The 12,264-nt window shown below is 35.1% G+C and overlaps 1 protein-coding gene across 4 annotated transcripts in view; it reads right to left on the bottom strand.

The window, feature by feature from the left end:
• The window catches only part of DOCK4 (dedicator of cytokinesis 4), a 446,200-nt gene that overhangs the window by 192,695 nt on the left and 241,241 nt on the right, over positions 1–12,264 (bottom strand). The window lies entirely within an intron of this gene.

The following is a 12,264-nucleotide window of genomic DNA, read 5'->3' as shown; positions in this document are numbered from 1 at the left end:
AACATAGATATTGTGTGTCCTTCTACAACTAAAATAAAATAAAACAGAGACAGATGTAAAAATAATAAAAGATAATTGGCTATGGAAGGCATTTCTAAAAAAAATAATATTTAAGATTTGAAACAGAAAAGAAGGTAAAGTGAAAAATGGAGAGAGAGTGCTCCTTGTAGAGGGATGATCATACGTAAAAGTCCCACAATAAGAAAGAGCATAGGGTTATGAAGAAACAAGAAGCCCAGTGTATCTGAAGCCAGTACAGTCAGGGGTAGCCAGAGGTGAGACAGGATAGACAGGCAGCAGTTATGGAGGCTGTGATAAAGTACACTTATGCTTTAGAAACATATGTAATGAGAACCTGGTGTGGAATTCTTAATAAAGAGAACATGAAAAAATTGCCATTTTAGAAAAGTACACTTGATCTTGCCTGAAAAATGGTACTGGGAAGAAAAAGAGCAGAACTGATGAGCCCAGCTAATGGCTACTGCAGCTGTGAAAGCAAGAAATAGCAGAGGCTAATGCTAACATGGTTGCAATAGAGATGGGGAAAAGTAGGAAACAAGCAAAAAACACTATATCTTGAAGTATAAGAAGTAATAAGTCACGATATTATGTTAGATGTAGGGTGATAAGGGGAATGAGGATGATAGACAGCTTCTGATTGTCTGATCTCAGAGACTACAGAAGATGGGGCTCTGTACTGAGATCAATTAAAAAGAGAAGGGAAGAAGAAATAGCCACTGATAACTGTCTTTTATACAATCCATGAACAGCTTTAATGCTACTCTTTGTTTTTCATAAAGATTTGGCTTATTTTCTGGTAATAAATACTTGCTTTCAGTCTGGAAGAACTTCTTTTAATATTTCTTATGAGAAAGGTATGCTAGCAACAAATTCTTTTGTCTGGAAATGTCTTTACTGTGCTTTGAATGTTGAAATAAAATTTAAGATTCTTGGTTAGCAGTTTTTACTTTTTTCTTTCAGACTTTTAATCTGTCCTCCCACTACCTTCTCACCTCTACTGTTTCATATGAGAAGTCAAGAGACAATCTTACTGCGCTTCCCTCAGACATAAGGAATTGTTTTTCTCTTGCTGCTTTCAACGAGATTTTGTTTTTTCTTTCATCATTTTCACAAAGATGTGCCTGGGTGTGTCTCTCTTTCTGTTCCTCATGTCAGAGTTGTTGAGCTTCTTGGATTTGTGATGTTTTTATCAAATCTGGAAAGTTATGTATCTATTTTTATGTATCTATATTTATGTATGTATGTTATATATCTATATTTATTCCTATATAAAAATACATATAATATATAAATACATATTTATATAAGTAGATATAAACATATAAATATAATATACATTAAATACAAATATTAAATATTATACAAAGATATATATAAAGATACATATATAGATATATAATATATAAAATATATATTACATATATATATATATATATATATATATATATATATATATATAATTGTGACTTTCTATCTCTACTCTTCCAGTACTACTATTGTGCATATGTTGTTTTTTTTGTTCTATTTTTTAAATTTTATTTTTAGTTATAGATGGACATGATACCTTTATTTTTTTGTTTATTTTTATATGGTGCTTAGAATCAAACCCAGAGCCTCACACATGCCAGGTGAGTGCTCTACCACTGAGTCACAACCCCAGACCATATGTTTGTTTTTAATGTTATTCCTGAGGTTCTGTTCATTTTTCTTTGTTCTTTCTCCACAAGTCTCCATATTTTCCAAGACCTTCCTTCAGTGTGAATTTCCACATGCTGTTTCAAATTAGATTAGTTCCTTTCAGGAGAATTTCAGTTTAACTCTATAGGGACTGCCTCTCTGTGGGCAAATCTCTGAGCCACCATTCCAGAGCTGGAGCATCTATAAAAGACCACTTCTGTGGAGTGACGTCACTGATTTATAAATAAGGTGCTGGGTTAGAGCAGTGTCTGAGTTCTGGTTGCTATAATGTAGTACCATACAGACTAGATAACTTACAAACAACATAAATATATTTCTCACAGTTTTGAAGAGTGGAAGTCTGAGGCCAATTGCTGACATGGTTGGGTTCTGGGGAGGATCCAGGTAGTAGTCTACCTGTCTTCTGACAATATCCTCATATGGTGGGAAGAGGGCAAAAGAGCTCCCTGGGATGTCTTTTACAAGGATATTAATGATAGTCATGAGAGCTCCTTACTGATGGTTTAATTACCTCCCAGAGGTTCTAACTCCTATTTCCATGATATTGGGAGTTAAAATGTTAACGCATGAATTTTGAGGAGGGATGCAAACATTTAATCCACTATAGGTAGTAACCTCTGGAACTGTTGTTCACTTCTCCCAAATAAAAGTCTCTACCCTATTAGCAAACCAGGGTAATAGCAATCAGTGCCCCAATATTCTTAGCCTTCTGTATCTGAGGCAGACCCTCTGCACTATGAGTGGGAATTGGATAGAAGAAGGGAGTCTCCAACCTCTCAGCCACACATGCAGGAATTCAGTCTGCATCTCCAAGTTGGGGGGATGAGAGAGGGTAGTGGCCTGTCCTTTCCTGGTGAGATATTATATTCCTTGACTAGGAGCTAAGAGAAAGGGGAACCCCATCTCTTTGGCTTGGATTGGAACTTCCATCATGCTGAGCTCAAGCAGGCAAAAAGGAGGAAGTGGGTTGTGGTATAGCTGCACTTACAGAATGTAGTCATCATTCTTGAATGCAGGTTTCTTCATTGGCTCTAAGCTCTTAGGAAAATCTCTAGATGCTAATACCCCTTTAAATATAATTTTCATCAGTTATTGTTGTTTCAACTTGGAGCAGGTTGCTGTAGCTTCTCACATCACCATTCTGTAGCAAACTCTACAAATACTACCTACGAACAGTACTTCCACACTTTGTATGTGTTTGGAAGGTAAGGGCTAAGAGCAAAATTTAATTGGTAGGTTCTTAAAGCTTGTCCTACAAAATCACCAATATCCTGAGCTCAGCAAAACTTCTTAAAGATGGTGTTATTAGATTATTTCAGAAAACCACCTTCAATAAAATCTATTCATTTCCGAAATACCTACAACTTCGATATTATTAAAGCAAGAATTTTTTTACCTCTATTCACCCATAAGTACTTGACTTAGAAAATTAATCATTTAAATTTTTGCTACAGGCACTGGAATGCTATAAGTTAAAACTGTAATTTAAGGTAATGGACTTTTTAAATAAATACACTAGCAGCTACATATGTTTTTTGAGTTCAACTCTGAGCCAGAGAAAACTTTCAAAGATACACCCTGCAGTAAAATTCTGTCTGGATCTGGCAAGGTGTTTACATTGTGAAGTCAGAGCCCTGGGTCTCTGGAGCATAGAAACAAAAGGAGGGCAAATGTTTAAAGGCATGATGTGAAGTGAGACAACACTGTCAGAAATGAGTCAATGAGCAAACTTCAGAGCATCTGGAAGAAACTAGAGTGAAGAAATGAGCCAGGTTAGGTAATAAAATCAAGATGGCAACATGGGAACAGTGAGCAATAATATGCTGATCATGGGAAAAAGGAAGCCTACTTGCTCAGTCTTGATCCAGCAGGACCAGATGACCAAATTTACAGCTGTCCCCTTTAATACTGTCATCTTGCAGATCCAGACATCTATGTCATAAATATTGCTCCTGTCCAAATACGGAGATGCAATTCCTCTTTCACATGTACTTTACAAGTCATTTTAAAATGAAAAGAAAGAATAAGAGAGAAGAAAGAGAGCAACTGAAAAGTGAAGAGGAAAGAATATTCTTCCATTCTTCTTTCTCAATAGGTCCACCTTAATTTCTGACTTTCAGCCTATATTACTAAATTTGTGAGTATGGCTATTTCTCCCTTAAAGTAAATAAACTCTTAAAAATACAATTTTGATATTATTGAGGATAATTCAAAGGGTCTGACAATAAGATCACCTTCTGATCATTACCTCCCTGACATCTTTCATCTTTGAATTGGATAACTCTGTTGGGATGCCTTACCTCTTGGTATGTAAAAAAAAAAAAATAGCATGAACAAATAATCTTGTGATTATAATTACCAGTCCACAGATCTCCTCGTTCCAAATTTCACAGTTTTGGGAAGGCTTTCATGTTTTTGTCAAAGAAGTGGTTAGACCACAACTAAGAGTCATAAAGAAAATAAGACCAGAGAAATACATGAACCATTGAGTGTAAAATTAAGGGATGTTAAGAGACATATGAAATTTATTCATTTTCACTGAGTTCTACTTAGAAAAGAGTTGAGAGCTGGAGAGAAGCCCATCCATGTTTGGTGGCAGCTGTAATTTCAGGGGTGGATGAGACCATTCAGAGGCTTCTTAACATTTCCCTTTTGATTAATGGAGATTTTTCACCTTACACTTTTATCTTCATTCTGATTTAGGATCTCAACATTTCAAGGGTATATAATGGGATTATGTCAAGGTTAAAAAGGTTTTGTGTATTTGTTCATTTTTACTGATTTTTACTGTAAATATTAATTATCTACATGTATTTCTTTTTTCATGACCTCAAGTACCTAGGAATCCACTGGTGGAAAGCCATTTCATAAGTACGTGTGCGCATGTGCATGCGAGAGAGAGAGAGAGAGAGAGAGAGAGAGAGAGAGAGAGAGAGAGAGAGAGAGAGAGAATGAATGTGTGTGTGTGTGTGTGTGTGTATAGCATACTGATGGGACTTAGAACATGTTACCCTAAAATATGGCACACTATTTTTAGGAACATCATATATGCAGGAAAGTTACTCTTACCTTCCCTGCTCTTCTCCCCTAAAATAGGTCATCAAAATTTTATGTTAGAGGCGCTCTCCTTATACCCATAGGAAAACAGTATCTTTGTCTCAGAAAATGAAAAGTCTGGCAGAGAAGAACCTGAATAAACAGGGCTTACTACATTTCCTCCAATTTATTACCATAATAAAATATTCCCATCATATATTATATGGAATTATATTACAAAATATAATTTTATCATATTTCTCCATGACTTCCCATTGTATGACAAATTAGTATTGGAAAACAGTAAAGTCTAACTGTTTCTTCTAAGGAAAGTTTCCTTGTCATGCAAAACTTACATTAAATACATCTGTATGCTCTTCTCTTACTAATTTGTCTTTTGTGATAGGGAAGTCAGTCATGAACTCAGGATGGGTGAGGAGATGATATATTCCCTGTATTAGAAAAGCATATATGGCTCTAATCACTAATTTAAAAAGAACTTATTGGAATACTTCCATATTCACATATATATTATCTTGTTGAAATACTTCTATATGTGTGTGTGTGTATATATATATATATGTGTGTGTGTGTGTGTGTGTATATATATAAAACCTTCTAAAGAGTATTCCTACTGATTATATAAAAATCAGAAAAATGTAATTTAAAAAATACCATTAAGCTCTAAACATTTCTTCTATTTGTTAACAATGAGGTCATTTTTTGTTTTTAAGATTACTGGTGGCTTTAAAGAATAGATAAGAGTCTAATTTAGTATCATATTTTGAACTATATTTTTTTCTTCAGTCAAGATAAATGGTTTAGAAAAAAAGAATTAAACAGATATGACAACCACATGCAATATAGCCCGGGTTTTCTTTTATTATTAAAATTGTCAAAATTTTAATAAGGTCTGTACAACATTATATCAATGTTAACTTCTGGATTTTGATAATCATACTCTAGCTATGTTACCATGTTCTGAAATAAAAGAGGCAATTTGTAAGAGAGGAAATTTGTTCTCAAGCAGTTCAGAAAAATGAATGCAAATATACAAGTAGAATATGTATGTGAACATGTTTATATATATATATATATATATAAACACATGGATATATATATACATACAAATCAGTAGTACTGATGTAATCTTTAAGAATTATACCAACTCAATAATATTAATTTATGTGTGTTTATGGTGGGGGTATATTTGGAGATAAAGGAAAAGTAATAAAATATTAACCTTTAGGAATTTAGTAATTCTTTGCATTATTCTTGCTACTTTTATATAATTAGAATAAGTTGACTATTTTAAAAACTTGCAAAGAATTAAAAATTAATGATTAGGAAAATCCAAAAATCAGTAAAACAATAACATACCATAAATCTAACCAATAGGTGGTGCCAATAAGTACTACTTTTATTTTAATGCTATTAGAAAGCAAAATTTCTAAAGGCAATGTTAAAAAATTAGGGGCAATGATAAAATCTTTAAGAGTTATATCATTTTTGTAACACTGAATTAAGTGATTACACTGATGTGTAGACAGTTTGCATTTGAACAACCTAACACTCCAAAAATCATCAGCCAAATAAATAATAACATGCACTTTCTGCAGAGCTAAACTGTTCTCCCTATGTACAGTACAATTGTCAGGAAGATAACTATGTACACACAGTTCATGAAAGCAAAAAGAAGGTTCTGTAAGTTTATCTGATTAGCAAATATGATTTCTTTTAGTTGAAACTGCATGTATATTCAGATCCTTGGCCCATTTGTTGATTGAGTTATTTGTTTTTTTGGTGCTTAGCTTTTTGAGTTCTTTATATACCCCAGAGATTAGTTCTCTATCTGATGTGTGAGGGGTAAAGACACTTCTAAGAAGAGGATATACAATCAATCAACAAAAATATGAAAAAATGCTCATCATCTTTAGCAATAAGAGAAATGCAAATCAAAACTACTCTTAAGATTTCATCTCACTCCAGTCAGAATGGCAGCTATTATGAAAACAAACAATAAGTGTTGGCGAGGATGTGGGGAAAAAGGTACACTCATACATTGCTGGTGGGACTGCAAATTGGTGCAGCCAATATGAAAAGCAGTATGGAGATTCCTTGGAAATCTGGGAATGGAACCACCATTTGACCAAGCTATCCCTCTCCTTGGACTATACCCAAAGGATTTAAAAACAGCATACTACAGGGACACAGACACAGACACATCAATGATTATAGCAACATAATTCACAATAGCTAAACTGTGGAGCCAACCTAGATGCCCCTACAGTGGGGGAATGTATAAAAAAATGTGGCATATATACACAATGGAATTTTACTCAGCAATAAAAGATAATAAAATCATGGCATTTGCAGGTAAATGGGTGGCATTGGAGATGATAATGCTAAGTGATTAGCTAATCCCCAGAAAACAAATGCCAAATATTTTCTCTGATATAAGGAGACTGAGTCATAAATGGGGTAAGGAGGGGGAATATGGAATGAATAGATGAATTCTAGATGGGGAAGAGAGGAGGAAGGGAAAGGGAGGAGGCAGGGGATTAGCAAAGATTGTGAAATGTGATGGTTATTATTATCCAAAGTGCATGTATAAAGACAAGAATTGGGTGTCAACCTACTTTATAAACAGAGATATGAGAAATTGTGGTATATATGTGTAATAAGAATTGTAATGCAAAAAGTACACGTATAAAGACATGAATTGGCATGAACATACTTTATACAAAGATATGAAAAATTGTGCTCTATATGTATAATAAGAATTGTAATACATTCTGCTGTAGTGTATTTAAAAAATAAATAAAAAAGAAACTGCATGTATAAACTCTAAAATAATAATTCATGAAGGCATGATAAAATATTTTAAAGTTTCTCTTGGGATATGAACAACTGCTAATGATTTTTATATACTTTGTCTCAAGTCTAAGAACTGAATTTGTCCCAGTTAATTATATTGGCTTAGTCACATTCCTAGAATTCAATCACTATCAGAGGTGACACTGTAATAAACATTTGTTCTATAAACCTAAACCAGGCTCATTTTAACAAATACTTCTAGAATTTCAAATTCTCAAAATATTGCTGTTGGATTTTCAAATTCCCACATAGCAGACCTGTGAAATTTCAAATAACTCAGCCTAACTGAATCAAACTGAAGAGATATATTAATTATTTTTTACCTTTAAAAATTCCCTGGATCACTTGCAATTTCATCCCTATATCTAAACTCAACAAAAAGAGTGGTTAATGTACCTTTACAACATAAGTCTTAGGTTAGAGGGAAAAACCCCAGTTTAATCGATGAATCCTTTCATCTATTAAACAGACAAGATTACAACTCTAATAAGAGATATGGAGGATACCAATGAAGCATAAAGGGCCTGGAAATTAGCTGGCAGAATTTGTTTCAAAGTAATTTCAAAGTTCTTCTTTTCTTCTTTTTTTAGTACCAAACCAAAGAATAGCAGAGGAAAAGCAGGAAAAAAAAAAACAGCACTTTTTGAGTGAACTCAATTCTCTTGAAAATGTTTGTGCTGCTTCCATTTAATCAATTCTTTGTTCCAAGAAGAAAAAAGTGGGAAGTCAACAATATCCAGCCACTGTGATAACCGAACATTAGGCGCCCCAAGTTCCCACTTCAATTTCTTGTACTCTTGCTTCCTCTCCTATTTTAAAGGAAGTCATTAGAGTGCCTCCCTTTCCATAATGAAGCAATATGGATCCAGAACACCCACCTGGGCTTGTAACTCCCTTTCCCCAAGAAGGAAACAGATAAAGGTGACAAGAACGATGACCCACCAAGAATGAAGAACAGAAATTCTGGTAGGAAGAATACAAGCCTTTTTTAAAGGTTCATTTTGAGCTTTCTTTCTCTGGAGCAGTATTATAGAATGAGAAGGTTTGGGGCAAGGTGTGCCTAAGCTTAGGGCTTCAAAGAGTGAGAAGGGATCAGGTAGAGACCAGAGGAGTTTGTGTAGGGCTGGCTGGGACTCAGGCTTGACTGGAGAAGGATGGAGAAGCGCTGAGGTCATAAGAACAGGAGAGGAGGGCTCTGTAGCAGAAGCAAGGTAAAATGAGCACATATCTGGTTGCCAAGGACTCATATAATTATCATGGCAGACAGCAAAAAAATCATCATCACCACACCAAAAGGAGGGGAAAGTATTCTATGAGGCCATTATATGCTACGATGATGATTTTTTTTACTACTTTTCCCAAAGACAGCAACACAGTTTTCATTACAGTATAATGTTTAACAGAAAAATGAAGAATCAGGGAATAAAGCAGTTGGAGTCTCAGTTCCTGGTAAAGTCAATATTGCTGACAAAGCACATGGAACATGGGGAGTACTTTCCAAGGAGAAATGGCCCCAAGGAAGTAGAATATGCTGCTCATCCCTCCTGGAGTAATTTATGTAATCAGAAGGACAATAAACAATGAAAGGATCCCAGAAGGAGATATTAGCAATCAAATCTGTAGAGAGGAGATGGAAGAAACAAAGTGTAGGAGGAGTTGATTTAATAATCCAACTTATCAAAAATCCAACTAATATTCTAAAAGCTTTCCTTAAGGAGATGAAATTGCTTCAATTTCTTATACTCCTGCATCTTCTACTATTTCCTATCCATTTTTAAAAAACAATGAAACAAGGTAACTTAAGAGGAAAGGGTAAAATATTCCAGATGATAGCTCAAAGTGAGATAAATAATGACAGCTAAAAGTGAACACTTATACTTACTATGTATAAAGTTCTATGGTAAGGACTTTGCATACATTTTTCTTTTTTAATCCTTCTATAATCTCTAGAAGATGATATTCTTATTATTCCAGTGAAACTGATTCATACCTTCGATATCTTGCTTGCATTGGCAAAATATTAAAAAAAAAAACACACTATACTTTCAAAGAGGTGATTCCTGTCTTTAAGCAGAGAGAATCTGTAGTTTGGTTTAATTGGAACCCTGACCCCTAAGAGAAGCCTTCCAGGATACAGTATCAGTGGCATTAGGAATCTGTCTGGGATTTAATTAAAGCTCATCATCAAGATCTTCACTATGATCCAGTAGGCAACTGGGAATCACCTCAGAGCTTGGACAATGACCTATTCAGACAACCCAACAACAGATGAGTCTTGTTCTGCGTGGGGCATATTCAAAAAGGGTAAGGATTAGAGGACCAAGAAGAAGTTAAGAAAGAAATGTACTGCAGTTGTCCTGGTTAGTGAAGAGGACATCTTTGCTGGACACGGTGGTACACCCCTGTAATCCTAGTGGCTCAGGAAGCTGAGGCAGGAGGATTGTGAGTTCGAAGCCAGCCTCAGCAAAAGCAAAGTGCTAAGCAACTCAGTAAGACCCTGTCTCTGAATAAAATACAAAATAGGACTGGGGATGTGGCTCAGTGGTAGAGTGCCCCTGAGTTCAGTCACAAGTACCCCACTTCCTCACAAAAAGAGGACATCTATGATGGCAGGGAACAGGAAAGTTAGGAAACACAGGGGAAAATTCAGAAGGTGACAGTTAGTTTTGTAATTATTTATTCACATAGAAGGCAAGTGCAAGCAAATAGAGAGTAATGGGACTTATGGGGGGGAGAGAATTAGCTCCCCAAAAGCTACAGTCCCCCATCTACAGTCAGTAGACAGAAAGAAAGGAGCAAGAAATAATGAACTTATTTGTGAGGCATGAGATAAATTAGAGGAAAATGTTATCATGTAAACCAGGCCTGGGACAACACTGTCCCATAAAAATATCATGAGTTATGGGTGAAATTTAAAACTTTGTACTTACCACATTAAAAAATGTAAAAAGAAACATAATTTTAATAGTATGTTTTATTTAGCCCAATATATATACCATTTTAACAAGTTATCAATATAAAAACAATACTAACAGGATACTGTACATTCTATTAATAATATGAAGTCTTCAAAGTCTGACATCTAGCTTATAATACTCCTCCTGGCCCTGCATTCAGCTAGTATGAATACTGCCTTGTAGCCACATGTGGGTGGTGGCTAGTGCCCAGTGAACTGGAAGCACAGGTCTGCTCAATATTTAATGATAAAATAGTGGTCAGAGGTATCAAGAAACACCGAAAGGTTCAGAGTAGAATGATTGGATTTGGTGGAAGTCCACAGATTTGGTAAGGTAAGGTTTAAAATAGTAGCACATTTCCTACCTTATGGAGGATGCACTGAAGTGAAACCATTTGGTCCACACACAGTCAGCACTCCCATAATTCTTTATTGGGGAGAAGAGAAGACAAGCATGGGGAGCAGATTCTAAAATAAACTTATTACTCATGGAAGACACTTCTACTATCTCCTCTTAGTCTTTTAGAGGCTTGCCCTCAACATCCAGAAGCTCTAAGCCTCTTGTTTTTTTAGTGGTAGATATTGGGCCTGGCCAAAGCAAATGACCATCTATATCAAATATAACCCATTACCTCCCCAACTCTTGGGAGAAGGAGGCCAACTCTTCATCTGACTTCACCATTCCTTTTAGCCTGAAATGCTGCCACATGTGTGAGCTGTGGATCCTTATGGTTCTCAAGAAATTGAACCACAAAGGCTTCTGGCTGCAGTTACTTTCTCTTTGTGGGATACATTGGCCTAGAGAGATGTGCATGAGTCTGAAAAGAAAAGCTGGTCTGAATTTAAACTGGTTCTCCTAATTACTAGTAAAGTTGGACTATCACACAAATATCTATTTATATTCTAGAGCTTTAAAAATTACTTCTAAAAACAATGCATTCCATTTAAATAATGGCTTGTTTAATTTGAAATATTATCTGAAACACACAAATGCATATTATTTTGCTTCAATGTCTGACTGAAGGGTGAATAGGCACAAACAATATTCACCAAGTTTTTGCTAATAATCACATGTAAAGGAGTCACTATATATGCTATATAATCTACTTACACCATATAATGTCACATAGTCTATGATGTATAACTACTGTAATACAAGTCTGCATGCCATATATTACATATAACTTACAGTGGCATATAGAACATGAGTTGCTCTCTGAATAAGCATATGTACATTTTATCTATGTGACACCACAGTCATCATCACTTCCTCAGCCCACTTGAATATGTGAACCTGTATGGTGGTTACCCAGTACAATAATGCTGCTTACAGCAGATTACAGCAATGAGGCATCCTGTAATTGGACCTTCCTGTCAGACTTCTGTTTATCAAACCTACAGTCATGAACCCAGACATACTATCATTTAGGTTTTAGTAGTAAGTAAAAATTTATAGGTCTCAAGACTTGGTACCACTGAACAAATTCAGATCCGTAACTTTGTTTTGAGCCAGAATGAAATACATTTTTTTTCTGAAAATTTATACTTATAGGCCTATCACACACAGTACAGGGAGATGTACCACAGTGCTTACTGAGCATTTTTAAAATTAGGAAGACAAAGAGAAAAAACCAAGGGGTTGACTATTTCCTTTTGACCTAAACAAAAGGCCTAAA

This window comes from Spermophilus citellus (genome assembly GCF_964194105.1).
Source record: "Spermophilus citellus genome assembly, chromosome: 3".
Classification (NCBI taxonomy): Eukaryota; Metazoa; Chordata; class Mammalia; order Rodentia; family Sciuridae; genus Spermophilus; species Spermophilus citellus.
This window is presented reverse-complemented; position numbering and strand designations above follow the sequence as displayed.